Here is a 15611-nt window from a genome sequence, read left to right as displayed (position 1 = left end):
CACCGAGGCTCTGGATTGGAGGTATTCAGGGCTTTATCCATAATTTTCATTCGAGGATGGGGAGTGTAAGGGCAAATTTTGGTCTTTTGTGAAGAAGTTGAAATGTAAACAATACATTAGGTAACTTGGTATCAAGAAAATATATCCGGGAAACGGGACTTATTGCGTAATACTGGGCAGCCAGACCAACCGACAGTCAGAATTCTGAAAAACAGCAAATGATAGTATAATAATAATAATAATAATAATAATAATAATAATAATAATAATAATAATAATAATAATAATAATAATATAATATAATAATAATGATATCGAGCGGTAGAAGAAACAATAAATCGAAATATTCATTGGGGTGCTCAAAGGCCCCAAGTGGCCGTCCGAAGAGGCATTATATTTAGGACCAATTAACGAAAGAAATAAAATTAGTTTTTCGGTTATAATGTGACGATGCTATAGAAAATAAATCAAAATAAGATATTTCAACCGTTGGTGACACCGGTATAAATAATTTAATCGTTACCCTTGAAAAAACGCATGTGGGGTTTCTAAAGACCCCAAGTGCCCAGCGGAGGGTTAATAACATCAATAATTTTTCAAGCTTTTTAAAAAAATCGATTTTGTCCTTGCATAAGTTAATATGTTTGTTGTGTAGGCAGGTTAAATTAGTCTGCAATATTTTTCGGGTGTCCCACTTAAAAGTGGTACGACTCACTGACTGCTTTTCATACTAGTTGAATTGTTTTTTTTCATATGTAAATACTGCAGAGTTTCAAGACATGTGTCATCATATAATTACATTTTCACATCTTATGTTAGGTTAGGTACACTTACTGTGTAAAACTGTCTGGTTTATAACAAATACTGAAAGTGCCATCCACCAGCATCCAGACATCGCTGCGCTCGCAGTACAATGTTCTGAGAAACACGTATGAGGGTTATTAGCGTACACTTTTCGTTTCAGAGCTCCCCATAAATAAAAATCACAAGATGTTAAGTCCGGCGATCGCGGAGGCCAAAGGTTTTTGCTGACAAGCTTGTTTTCGGGAAACACTTCACTTATACGGGTCATACTCTGGTTGGAGGTGTGGGCAGTGGCACCATCTTGTTGAAAGACGCCGTGTCTTTTTTCATTTTCTGTTAACTGTGCATAGAACGAGTCAAATATCTGCAGATATCTTTCGCTGTTGATAGTCTCTTCAAAGAAAATTGGTCCGATAATGCGTGTTCCCGACACTGCACACCAAACGCCTATCTTCTCTGGGTGAAGAGGTTCCTCATGCACGACGTGTGGGTTATCCTGTGACCAAAATCTACAATTCTGTGAGTTGATGTAACCAGAAAGATGAAACCAAGCTTCATCTGTCATGAAGAAGAGCATAGGATTCAAGTAACCATCAGCAATCGAAGATAACATCCAGTTGCAATAAGTAACTCGTTTAGCTTTGTCTGGTTCTTTCAATTCATGCACTACGGTCACACGAAATGGTCGGAAATGGAGCTCTTTTAGTACACGATGGCATGTTGTGCGGGATACACCAACTTGTTGAGATAATCTTCGTATCGATTTCTTGGGGCTTCTCAATATGTTACTGCGAATTCTGTCCATTACCACCGGGGTCTTCACTGTGGGACGCTTCTTCTTCAAAACATTACTAACGGATCCTGTAGTCCTCCATTTGTTACACATCTTTTGAATTGCATTGGTTGTGGGAGGCTTCATACCGACGTATTTCGCCACAAACATTTCTTTAGTCTCTTTAATGGACCCTGTCTTTATGTAAAATTCAACAATATCTATCCGGTGTTCAATTACAAACTGCACCATTGCAAACTATTGCACAACAATCTCCGCAAACAATCACTTTTAAACTGTCGAACGCAACTCAACAATTACGTGTGACTTCAAGTAATGCGATATTTCAGTGTAGGCAACTACATTAACCTGATTCCACCCATTTATTTGTGAACGCCAGAATGAATGTTAGGCGTACCACTTTTAAGTGGGACACCCAGTATTTAGGACCAATTAACGAAAGAAATAAAATTAGTTTTTCGGTTATAATACTATGACGATGCTATAGAAAATAAATCAAAATAATATATTTCAACCGTTGGTGACACCGATATATATAATTTAGTCGTTACCCTTGAAAAAACACATGTGGTGTTTCTAAAGACCCCACGTGCCCAGCGGAGGGTTAATAACATCAACGATTTTTCAAGCTTTTTTAAAAAAAATCGATTTTGTCCTTGCATAAGTTAATATGTTTGTTGTGTAGGCAGGTTAAATTAGTGTGCAATATTGGCACTAGTAGTTTTAGTTTGTACAACTATTGATTCAAGGCTACCAGATGCCCCAATCTAGTTGGGACAGTCCATTCATTTTAATCCCTGTCCCGGCAGTCGTGAAAAAATATATATTTTCTTCTTTTTTTTAAACTCATATTGAGACATATTCTTTATAATAATAATTTGCTAACACGTATCATTTAATTTTTATATATATATTATTTTCTAAACATAGAATTATCAAGGCTGTTTAATGGTACTGGCATAAAAGAATTAAAGCAAATTTGAAACCATTGCGGAACACAGCACTATTTCAAAACTTCTTAGATTTGAATGTAAACATTAAGCACCAAGCTGTACACCGTGTGGCAGCTTTTGTTAGTTAGTGACTATGTGTTTCTGATTGTCGGGGGGGGGGGGGGGATTTTTTATTCTGTTACTTTGGACCATAATGCTGCAACTCTACAATTGCATGTTTAGCTGTAGTAGAGGGAGATTATTTCCGTAACATCTTTGGCAGTTATGCATTTGAAGCTTCGCAATGAGTCACAGCTCTCGAGGCAGCCAATTAACCAAGCGAGCCGCTTACTTCATCTCCACCCAGAACCTATCGCTAAGCCCCTTACTCAGGTTCTACACGCCCACTAGGCTCGCTAGACAGACTCGCGCAGTCCGCTGGAGATGTTCCGAAAGTAATTCGACTCTACCTACTCCAATAGCATTTTGGCGACCACTGTGGCAGACTGGTTAGTAAAACATGTTACGATGCCAGGGGTTCCAGGTTTGAATCCCGGCCTGGGGATGGGTGTTGTTTGTGAGTATGTTCCTTCATCAATTTCATCACATCGTCACGATTAGATTTGGCAGAAAAGTGATGTAAAATATCAAAATTCAATGAACCCTACAGAATAGTGGATCTTCTCTTTGTTCCACATTTTTTGATATTTTCCCTCGCTCCAAGGATTTCGAAAATGAAATGATGAAAATATACTTGTTTAGCACTTGTTATATAATTGGGAGTTATTTACTTCCGTTGAACTTATTGGAAGGCAAGGACAATGTCAAAGAAAATATTAATCAGTAACTTTGCTTTTTCGTCAACTGGATCTAACATACTTTTTGGTTATTTAATAAATATTCTATTCTATGTCTTTTTGACACTAAATTTCTTAACTGTGCTGTTGTTTTATACAAATTTTGGTGGTCTTAACTACACATAAGCTAGATAATGAATGTGTATTTATATATCTCTGTTCCTTACCTATTCAAGTAATAATAACAATACAGTATTAATTAATTTATGCATTATGAATAGACCTATGAATTATATTAATATATTAATTTTATTTGTATAAAACATCCAATCAAAAATGTGGCCATTTTCCAACAACAATACTTGCATTTATAAGGCACTTTGGGCTCTAAATCTTCTTTGTAGTAGCATACTGATCTTAAGTATTAAATGGGGTATATACATGTAGTTTTGCATACGTATTTTGAATAGTAAGGTTTTTAATTATCGTGAAACATCTAATACTTTAATATTAGCATTTGCTTCATTTTTTGTGACATCACAGGAATGGAACTTGAGTATAACCAAATCATTTTGTTACTAAAAGGTCAATGATATGATGACATAAGCATATGAAAGATTGGATTAAGTTCATTTTAAGCTCAGATGGGCTAATCAGGACTGGGCCTACAGTTTTAAAATGGAATCCGAAACGCTATGCAATATGTCTCCACTGAGGATCAAACCTGGTACCACCTGATTATAAGACAGTTTTACCACTATGCCATTGGGTGTAATACACAATCTCACATACGGCAAAAGCAAATTAGTAACTAGCAGAAATGGCCAATGTGTCTCTCTTGGATGTAAAATTATGTATTTAGGTAGTTCTAAAATATTACTTCATGAACCTCTAAAACTCTTAACTGACACACTGCAAGTGAAATAGGTTAGCCGTAATTAGTAAAAACCCAAAAAAGCAAAAAGTTTCGTTTTTTCCCCAAAAAGAAGGCTTTTTATCGAAAAAAAACGTCCATTCAAAGAAGCCGGCTTTTTTGGAACTCTAGTTTTTAACAAACAACGTATTTTCTTTTGCAAAATATACAGCATTATACGTATAAACATAAGAAAATAAGGAGAATAATTTAAAGAATTCCGTCCATTGGAATTTATTTAGCAGTACTTTTTTGCTACTAGTTTGTGTTGGACATAAATACACAGGTTGTCGCCATACACATAGGCGGATCTAGAATTATTTTATGGGAATGGCACAGAATTAAATACATCAGGGCCGCCGTCAGGGAACGTGAGGCCCTGTGCGAACTATAGCCGCGAGGCCCCTGTATTATAATGAAAGGTAGTGTCTGCTGCCACGTTCTTTTTCTGCTGGAACCTCAAAAGAGATGCGCGTGGCAGCAAACTCGGTCTTTGTTTTATCGTGATTTCATCATGCTATGTATGCAATTACGTCTGTATCACATACTATGAAGTTGTAGCGATTACTTTCACATTAATGTTTTAAGATTAGGTCCCTTAGCATTCTTCTAATAATTGCTGACACATGCGTGGCAGCAGACTCGGCCATTATGAAAAGTGAAAATATCGACATCATCAGTTTCTCGTAAAATTCAACGCTAAAGCAAACATGGTAATTGGTATTATATAATTATTACCTATTGTTATACTCACGCGCGTCTTCGTGGTATCCCCTTTTACCACCAATTAAAGGCAAACAAATTTTCTTAATGACTTTTGCAAATTGAGACCTTGTTTCTGCGCTATAAGAAATATCCTTAGTCTTTGCAGCCATGTACTGCAAATCCATTGTCTAAAACCGACGGTCACTCACCTGTGTCTGGAAGCAGAAGTAGAACTAATCTGGCATCTGGTGCAGAAGATAAAGTACACTCCTCCTCGCAATTTGTTCCTACATTGCCACCTGGCTCACAGAAGAGTTAAATTTAAGATAACTATCGCCAATGGCACACACGGTATCGACTCTATCACCAACAACAAGACTAACGCTAAACTCCAGGATTTCGCCATTATTTCGGTTTATCGATCGTGGCGGAATTTGAAGCAAACGGCATTTAGAGATAGTAAAATGTTTTGGAAGGGACCCTTCTGACTTTTTAAAAACTCGCCGCCCTTCTTTAATTTTTAAAGCCTTTTGGAATCGTGATTAAAATTTACGAAATTTGTTCTCGTTCCCTAGACATTTCATTTCTTCCCATAATCGCTATTCTACAACCTACACGCACTACTGTCTCAAACAAGTATGACACAAGAATGACTTCATGGGCTTGAAACTTGTTGGCACTTTGGCATAGTTGTAAAATCTGGCAAACACCCTCTGGGAGGCTTTTGTGAGCAAATCAAAATAAAAGTATCTCCAGATCTTTATTTCTATTTCGTCTGCGGGGGAGTATGCCTACCCATGGGCCGTTGACCTGCTCACCGTCTGTCTTGAGAGGCCTGTTTACGAAGCCTCTTTTTGGAAATGGATAGAGCTGTAAAGTTGGACCTCACTTCAGAGGGATGAAAGGTCGCCACAGAAAACATAGAACATGCCGCTTAGAAAGCGAAACAGGGCCGTAGCCAGGCAGGGGCAAGAGGGACTCAGCCTCCCCCCTCTGGTATTGTCGCCAGCCCCCTATGAAATTGGTGGAAATTTAGACATAGATATAATTTGCTCAAAACTTAGTAAAGATTAAATTCACAGAAAAAAAGGACACATTCGTTCATCTGATTTACGAACCGAAGTCAAAGTAGCGGGAAGTAATCAGAATATTATCTCTGCTTCAGTTACGAGTGGGAACAAGAGGAACAATTGCAAGGTTGAAAAAAAAACTCTATGCATTTGAATGATCTACATTTTCTGCGTCCTATGTACCGATGTTCATCCCAGTCCGACCAACTCTTGCTGGTCTCCCGCAAGTCTCCTTGCATCAAGCACCACTCGTTCTTTCATATCCCTTCCTGGTATTAATACTTCCATCTCAAAGCCAATAATACTCTTACTATCTCAAACATAACATACTAAAACATAGACCCTGCTTAACATTCATAGAATCGTGTTAATGTCTATCCCTCATCTCATTCATCAACATTAATGCACACGATACACAATAAAACTTATCCTAACAAATCATTACCCACCCAATTACACACTAATGTAATTTCGTATCTGTGTTAATAAATAATATTAATGTTAAACACTAACACATATTTACTTCCTACCAGTGGCGTGCGGTGACATTTAGACTAGGGTACGCAAGAGAAATACGTAAGTGAAATCCTTAGTGGATAATTTACCAAACTTTGAAAACAATACTAGTGGCTGTATCAAATGCATTCATATGCACACAAAAATAAAAAAAAGATTTCTGCCGCATTTTTTGGTATGTTAAAGGAAGCAGATTTTAAGCTTCCTTTATGCACACTAAAGCTGATTGAAGTTAGTTGAATTGAAATGGGATCTAATTCAGGATTTTTTTATATAAAGATATAACCTTAAAACGCTACCGGAGAGATTCAGATGTAACACGATAAAACATTTGTATGATATTTTATATACTTGCTTCGCAAATATATTCTCAAAAAACGTGCAGCCCAACAATTCAACCTTGATTAGTTTCTTCATGCAGCGCGATGCACATTGAACGGGAACGAAAGGACAGACAAATGTTTAAATAAGTAATATCTTAATTAAGGGTTGAGGAAGAAATACACACATAAGTAAGTTTTTTCCTGAAAATGCCTAACATACTGCTTACCATCCTTCGTAACTCCTGCCTGAGACAAGTCCTCCAATTCAGGAGCAGGCCTCCCATTTCGGATTATTTCCACTTTCTTTTCATAACTATATGACGAAAAACCCCTCTCCAGAACGTCGTCAACAACTCCCGATTCCATATTATTTCTATTTCACCTCTTCACCGCACTGATAAAACAATAATAAGAACGAAACACTGCAAATTTCACACACAAGACGGAAGAAACAAAAAACGTCAACCTCTCGCGGTAACAAGTGTCTCCTTCCTCGAAATAGCCACTCACATTTGTAGATGAATGGATCAGGGTTGTCAGTCGACGAGATATTTTGTAGAATGAAGAAATTAAGGAGACTCGTAGAAAATGCATCAGAGTAGAATGGTATTAATCCCAACACACTTCAAAAGCCGCGGTGGCTCAGTCGGTAACGCGTCTGACTACCATGCTAAAGGTGCCGGGTTCGATCCCCGGCCGGTTCAAATCCGGGAACTTTTCTAACGATGTAAGCGGCCCCGGCGCCCACTCAGCGTCGAATAACATGGGTACCCGGGGGAAACCCTGGGGGGTAAAGGCGGTCAGGGGCGTGGTGCTGATCACATCACCCCCACTCACGACCGGATCAAGAAAGTGTGGGGCGTTACCCCCACACCCCCTATACGCCTACATGGCGTGGTGCTAAGCACAGGGGAACACTTTACCTTTACACTTCAAAAGCTCAAATAAACGTTGGGCAGGGTTCCCCTGAGGGGGAAGGGAGGGATTTCCCCCCACCAATAATCTTGGCCTCAAAAATCCCCACACCAAAATTTCCCAGGGGGAGAGTTTTTGTTATAACAATGAAAGATGAAGGATAATATTGAAAACATACACTACCTCTTCAACAGATCTTTAACAGATCTAAACCAATAGCAAAATATGCACAATAGAAGTAAAACAAGAATGCAAGACAAATATAAATATGATGTTAATAGAAAAACTATTGCATAATAAAACGATTCCAACTATTTTTGTAATTTATTGACATCTTTAACCAGTTGTATATGATGTATATAAAAATAACAAATTGATTTCTTTCTATGTATTTATTAATAATGCATTTTTAAATATTTAGAAATTCATTATTTTTTTATATTGAATGACATTATAAATATGTATATCATAATTTTATATGTAAAATATGTGCGCGTGTGTGTAGATTGAGATATCCCCCCCCCCCATCACCAATATGATTTTGCACCCTTATGTTGGACACAATGTAACGTCCATTAACATAACTTTGCAACGTAAGGGAGCGGGGGTACATTCGAATCCCATAGTAAACAATGTGTTTATGTTTTTTCTTTCGTTCATTTATATCATCGGATCAACAGTCAACACCCATCCTTATCATAAGCTGAAATGCAAAGTGATACGAATACAATTTTGATGTCTAGAATGAGAAAGACAGATACTGAGAATGGTGTGAAACATGCAAATTGTCCATATAATTTCCCTCTGACACATTGACATGACGACGCCGAAAAGGGTTTCAGGTAAAACACAATGCTCAGTCGATAACTCCATTTCCCTCACCTCCCGATAAACATTTTCTTGCCTTCCGCTCCGATTTGTATGTCAGTAATAATTTTTTATAACGCATTTTTATTGCAACCAAAGCACAGGGATTAATTTATCTAAGCGTGTCTGTCCAATGTTAGTAAACTAAACATTAGAGAAAAAATATATGTTGACTACTACCAACACTGCAGACGCTGCCAAAATCTTAGGTACCCTGGCTTCTTAGAACCATGTGCTTTGAACAGGAAAATGCACCGTGGGACGAGCGCGGGAAGACCCAAACATATGGTGGGGGTTGATCGGAGCCAATGGGGATTGCCCTCCGAATTTCTAGGGTACCCAACAGAGGCAGCAGCTTTTGCTCGTGGAAATCGGCAGAAGCCACGGTGGATGGGGTGGGTGCGGGCAACACCGAAGGCACAATCGGGATCATTCGGGCAGACGTTCGGGACTGCCTGGAGGGCCAGGCTACTCGGGCAAGGCAGTAGCGTTCTCGGACGGAAGATAGAATTTCTGGCAGTGGAAGGGGTTTCGGAGAGACGATAGTTGAATTTTCATGCTCCGGGAAGGTGGGGAAAATTATTATTTTTTCTTACGGTGTTGTGGGTACGCAGTGCGTACCTTGCGTATCCAGAATGCACGCCGCTGCTTCCTACTATTACTAACCTTTATCTTAATCTTTTTACCTTGTAGAATGATGTAAAACCAACTTTGTTCAGTAAAACCTATATGTTACTTTAGATAAAAAAGCAACTTAAATTTAATCATATAAGTTTATTTTTTTAGGTAAAGTTTGTTTTTATCATAGCACTTTTGGCCATATAAACGAAGTTTTATCACAGCTGTACACACACACAAATTACTGAAAATAAATTTGTTGTCTTTCTTGTGCAAATATTATGGACAGTAAAACATGCATACCCTGACCTCCTTTTCATGATGCTGAATATGGATGTCACATAACAAAATATCAATTCTTGATGCTCATAACTGGTGACTGGATTTTAAAGGAAATTGATTTTACCTATTACTGTGAAGAGGGCTCCCGCATAGCATAGTGGTTAGCGCTCTAGCTTTGGTTCAAGCGGGTCCGGGCACGGTGGGAACCCCAAAATTTCGGTGTTGACCCAGCATCGTGAGGACATTGAGGAGCTACTGGAAGAGAAGATGTGGCTTCAGTGTTTAGTTTCATTTCATTGAGAGTATCCATAAAATTCATATAATTGTGCACATAGGTGTGTTTCTCTGTGAGTGTTCCTTCCTCAGTTTCATCTATCCATCATTCATGCTCATCGTTACGATTCGCTTAAAGAGGCAGAAAAGTGACGCAAAATTAGAAAAGCAGGAATAAGCATACGTTTGAGAACAGTTCTTTCGCTGGCACAATCAATCATTTCCACTTAATTTGTGACTGCAGCACTCAATTTGCAAGAATTCTTTTTCACTGTGTTTTCATTTGGGCTTTTTGCATGCATGGAATTTTCAGGTGACCAATTTACAACACAGGATTGGCGTCCATCTTTATTTAGTCCATTATAGAGGGTGATATTAAAATCAATTCAGATTTTAAATAGCGCCCGTAGCACTCTCGTGACCAAATAAGGGCAAATTAACAATTTCCTACCTCATATTTGTCTTTTCAATAACTTTTTGTTACTTCTTGTCGGAAGGAAACATGGAAAATAAATATGTTGTTTTTTTTAAAATTATATTTTAGTAGTTTCAACATGTACTTGGGGACGGACAGACACAAACGAATATAATAACAAAAATTACACATGCATATTTCACTTCAGACCCGTAGCCAGATTGATTTCCGGGGGGCGGTTCACGGGTTATCACCGGGGCCTTTATCAATCAAGTCCATTTTCAAAAGTTTAACAGTATTATATGAAGGTAAATTATGTGTCTTTGTGGTGGGGGAGAGGGGTTCATTAAGTTAATACAGTTTAAGAAAGAAACGAAAAAGAAAAATTTGGGTTAAATTCGGTTGGTTCCTGGGTCGAGTCCTTGCAGTGTTATCCTTTGCCTTTCTCCGGGGAGGCGTAACCTTTTTTCTTTCTGCCGTATCACTGTCTTGTGTATTAGTGTCTCCTTCTTGATGTTCCTGTGATAGGTTCTGCTTCATTATCCTCTTGGTGATCTTAGTCCTGTTGCTGTTGTTAAGTTTGTCGAAGGTGGATTCTTTGTGATCTTCTGGAGGGTATATTACATTCCGGAGGTAGGGGTTGAATGGGGAGGTGAGTGATGACGAATTTGAAGAGGGAATGTTCCTCTTTCGACACCAGGTTTGTTAAGTCGTTTAGTAATGTAAAGTGCTCAGTATTTCTTATTAACTGGTACGTGTTGAAGTTTGTTAGCTTTTGTCTTAAATCTTCGATTTGTTTGTTCGATGTGTGGCAAAAGAAGGCTTTATGTTCCGGTGTGTCCGCATCTGTTTTACATTTCAGGCATTTATCAGTCTGTCTGAGGTTGTGCTTATTTAGTTGTTGACCGTAGGGACCGTGTCCCGTTAGGAAATGTATGAGACCTCTCGTGGGGTGGAAATGGTCCATCGAAAGTCGTTCTTTTATGTTTGGAAGGAAGCTGTGAAATCTCATTCCTTGCGTAGCTTGTGTCCATTCCTGTTGCCAGACGCTACACAAGTGGTGGTGAATTTCTGTTACCGTGGCAGGGCGTAATCCAATTAGGTTATAGATTTCGTCCTCTTGTCCATTTCTAAAGTAATATTTTGATGCTCTAGTTTTAATAACGATTTCAATAGGCTGTAGGCCCGCAAACATGAGAAGAGCCAGGGTTGAGGTTGTTCTGAATGCACCCGTGAGGCGAAGTATCACATTCCGTTGTGAAGATCTCAATCTGTTTTAATGTACCGTTTACTGGTTTTCATGGCCCACAGGAGCGAGCCATAGGAAGTAATAGCACTATATATGGTAACGAGATATGTTTTTATGTGTGATAGTGGAAGGTTGTAGTTTGCTGAACTCAATGTGGTTAGACTGTTTATAGTTGTTTCGGCCTGGGTTGTTGCCAGGGCTATGTGTCTGTTAAAAAACATCTTCTCTTGAAGAGTAATACCAAGGTATTTAGCTTCTCTTACTCTTTTTAAGTTTTTTTCCTCTGAGTTTGATTTGAGGGTTTCTTTGTAACTTCCCCTTAAGGATAATATAATGCGTCTTTTCCGAAGCTATTTTGAGTCTAGCATGATCACACCAATCGGATAGCATATTTATTGCAGTAGATGCTTTATCTTCGATTTCCCTTCTTGAGTTACCGGAAGTGAGCATGATAATGTCATCCACATAAGCTATGATCTGGTCTATGTCTGGATGGTCTTGTAGTTTCATAAGCAAGTTGTCAAATGCCCCGGCGATGTCCACTATAATTCCCACCATGTACTTGTTTGGAGCATTTTGTGTTGTAGACGATAGCAGGCGTAATGCATCATCAGTGCACTTACATTTCGTGAACCCAAATTGTATCCCTGATATGGGCTTGAGCAGGCGAAATTCTTTGAGTCTTTTTAGGATAAGTTTCTCGAAGAGTTTTCCCAAAACGTTGAGAAGGCATATTGGTCTGTATGAATTGAGCCTGGTTTGATCTTTATTTGGACGTTTCTTGATGATTATTAAGTTTGCTTCCTTCCAGTTTCTGGGAATGTCTTCTGGATAAGGCACTCATTAAATAGTTGAGTAATGTAAGGCGTAAGTACTGGGGTGATTTCTTGTATTATTTCCACAGGAATTCCATCTGGTCCCGGGGACTTCTTCCTCTTCATGCTGCTTATTTCGTTTTCTACTTTCTGGGTAGTGAAAGGTAATATCGGTGATTCTGGATATGGCTGGTGATAGATTTTTCTTGTATCCTTATTTTCATCGCTGTCGTTTTCAGGTTTGTCGTCTGGTATGAGATCCTTCATTAGGAAGTTGATGGTTTCTTCCAAGTCCTTTGTCATATTCGTGATTTTACATACAATGACATCGGTATAGTCTCGTGATTTTATTTACAGATACTGGCCGATACTTTTCCTGCGTTTTGAGTAGTGTTGCCCACGAGACGAGACTTTGGCCTCTCTCGTCTCGTGGAAATGCTGTGAAATGCTGTCTCGTCTCGAAAATATTCGTTTGTCTCGGGACACATGATCAATCTCGTCTCGTCTCGAATTTTTAAAAGCCTGTCCTGTTTCGTCCCGTGGGCAACACTAGTTTTGAGAGTTAGCGGGTTCTCAAAACTACCGCGCGACAATCTCGCAGTCTAATTTTGTTGGGGTTTCAGCAAAATTAACGTTACCATTGATTTTGTACCAATATTGACTGAGAAAACTATATTTTGTGATTACTTAACAGGCATTTGTATATTCTGGTGCAATTTTTGAATAGTTTAAGCCAGAACTCTGGTAATATAATGGTAACCTTTCAAAAATTGTAATGAAAATTAAGTAGCTCTGAGAACTATACACATCCAACTATATTTGAGGTTATTTTGATAAATTGATTGATTGTTTTGGTTATATTATTCGCAGCATTTCTGCCACTTTTGGCTAATCGCGACGGTGAGGATGAATGATGATATGATGAAATTGATGAAGGGACATTCACAATAAACATCCATGCCCAGCCTGGGTTCGAATCCAGGATCCCTGTCGTTGTTGCATGCTGTGCTAGCAACCCTGCCACAGAGATCGGCAACTATATTTTTGTTATACGTATAATTATACCTATAACACAGTACTTTATATGCAACTTTAGATTGAGTATCTGATTATCACATTCTGCTTTTAATACTTATTCCCACAAGCATCAAGTAACTACATAAAAATACAACTTCCAGCTACAGTAATGCAGTATCAATTAGCACACACGTTTACAGGTATAAATAAAAATACATTCCTAATTAAACACAGTGGTCTCTTTCAAAACAAAACTCTACTCGATTTTTCGGGGGATATTCCTGACTTACGGTAATACATGAAGAGGATATATGATATTTGATATATCATAAAAATTGCAAGACTTTGCATAAGGGACGCCGCTACAGGGATGCTAGGGGAGGCTGAAGTCCCCCTCTCCAAATTGATTTCAGCCCCCCTTATAGCCCCCAGATTTTTTATAGTACGTTAGACCCATTTCGACCGAAAATAGGAAAATCTAAAAGTTTTCTCACTTAATATTTCCATTATAAAACTTCAATTTGGCCAATCACGAGTCACCAAACTTGCTTCAAAGTTGACATGATGTTCTGCTGCCTACATGGTAGGTGGATGTATTCGGCGGTTGTGTCGGTGTTCTTTGGTCGGAGGTTCAAGCGGTGACGAAGAATATGTGCATAGTTCAACTATATAGGAAGTAATACAAGCACTCCCCTCCCCCCTTTCCCGTAGTTGCTTGGAACATTTATCGGCTTGTAAATAGGTAACATTCTTTTAGAGTATAATATTATAACTGCAATAAGATTACATTACATTTCTAAGTGAAGGATATGGGGAAGCAGGCGCCCCCTTTTCTCCCCGTGTGTACGCCTATGTATTTTCACACCTGTTGGACCTATTCCTAAAAACAGTGACTCTGGCTCTGTCCGAAAGGTACGAAGTATGTACTTGAAGCATGGTTTTGGCAGAAGTGACGTCACCTATAATTATAACACCATTAAGCCTTGTTTCCATGATTATGAAAAACTAAATATGCTGACCAAGGCAGTAATTTAATTTTATTAAAAATATAAACTAAAACGTAACGTTTCAACCTTCTAGCAAGGTCTTCATCTGACTCTGTATCAAGTACAAAAGTAACAAGATACACCAAAAAGGGCATTATATATACACAAACATTACTCTCTCCAGACTATTAGAAAGTTGTTAGGAACTTTCTAGCAGGTGCCTTTCACTTTCCGACTGAACTTTCACCTAAAAGGCTAAACATAATTACTTTCATATAGAATGTGAAGAGATATTCATATAGAATATCTCACGCTCTTTTTCCTTCATTTTTCTCCCTTCTCCTCTCCTCTTTCTCTCTTGTCCTTTCCACTCTTTCTAACACCTTCTTCCATTCTTTGTTTAACTTCAGTCCCCCATTCCAGTTCATTATGTCTTCTTCACCTCTCTTCTCTATTTCCTTGGCTTCCTTCCATTTTCTCACTAGCATTCTCTTCTCCCTTCCTATCTGCTTAGCCTCATCCCACTCTATGTCATGTCCTGTTTCTCTCGTGTGTTTAAATATTGCATTTCTCTCTCTCTTAAGTCGTACATCATCCCTATGTTGTTTCAACCTGTCTTTCAGCCTTTTTTTTTTCGTTTCTCCTATGTACACACTCTGACATTCTTTACATTTCACTTCGTAGATAATCCCTTCCTCTTCCTCTTCTCTGTTCTCCTTTTTCTTGCTTGCATTCTTCGCTATTCCTAAGATGCTTCTCCCTCCCTTCCTGTAAGTTTTAATTCCTGCTTTCCTAAGCACTTTGCATATCTTTTCTGTGGTCTTCCCCATACTCTTTATTCCAAACCTTCTCTCCTCTTTTTCTTTCTCTTCCAATTCTCCCCTTCCTCTTTTGGAAGAGAAAGAAAAAGAGGAGAGAAGGTTTGGAATAAAGAGTATGGGGAAGACCACAGAAAAGATATGCAAAGTGCTTAGGAAAGCAGGAATTAAAACTTACAGGAAGGGAGGGAGAAGCATCTTAGGAATAGCGAAGAATGCAAGCAAGAAAAAGGAGAACAGAGAAGAGGAAGAGGAAGGGATTATCTACGAAGTGAAATGTAAAGAATGTCAGAGTGTGTACATAGGAGAAACGAAAAAAAAAGGCTGAAAGACAGGTTGAAACAACATAGGGATGATGTACGACTTAAGAGAGAGAGAAATGCAATATTTAAACACACGAGAGAAACAGGACATGACATAGAGTGGGATGAGGCTAAGCAGATAGGAAGGGAGAAGAGAATGCTAGTGAGAAAATGGAAGGAAGCCAAGGAAATAGAGAAGAG

This window comes from Lepisma saccharinum, chromosome 28, assembly GCF_977018435.1.
Source record: "Lepisma saccharinum chromosome 28, izLepSacc3.1, whole genome shotgun sequence".
Taxonomy (NCBI): domain Eukaryota; kingdom Metazoa; phylum Arthropoda; class Insecta; order Zygentoma; family Lepismatidae; genus Lepisma; species Lepisma saccharinum.
Note: the sequence above shows the minus strand (reverse complement) of the source record.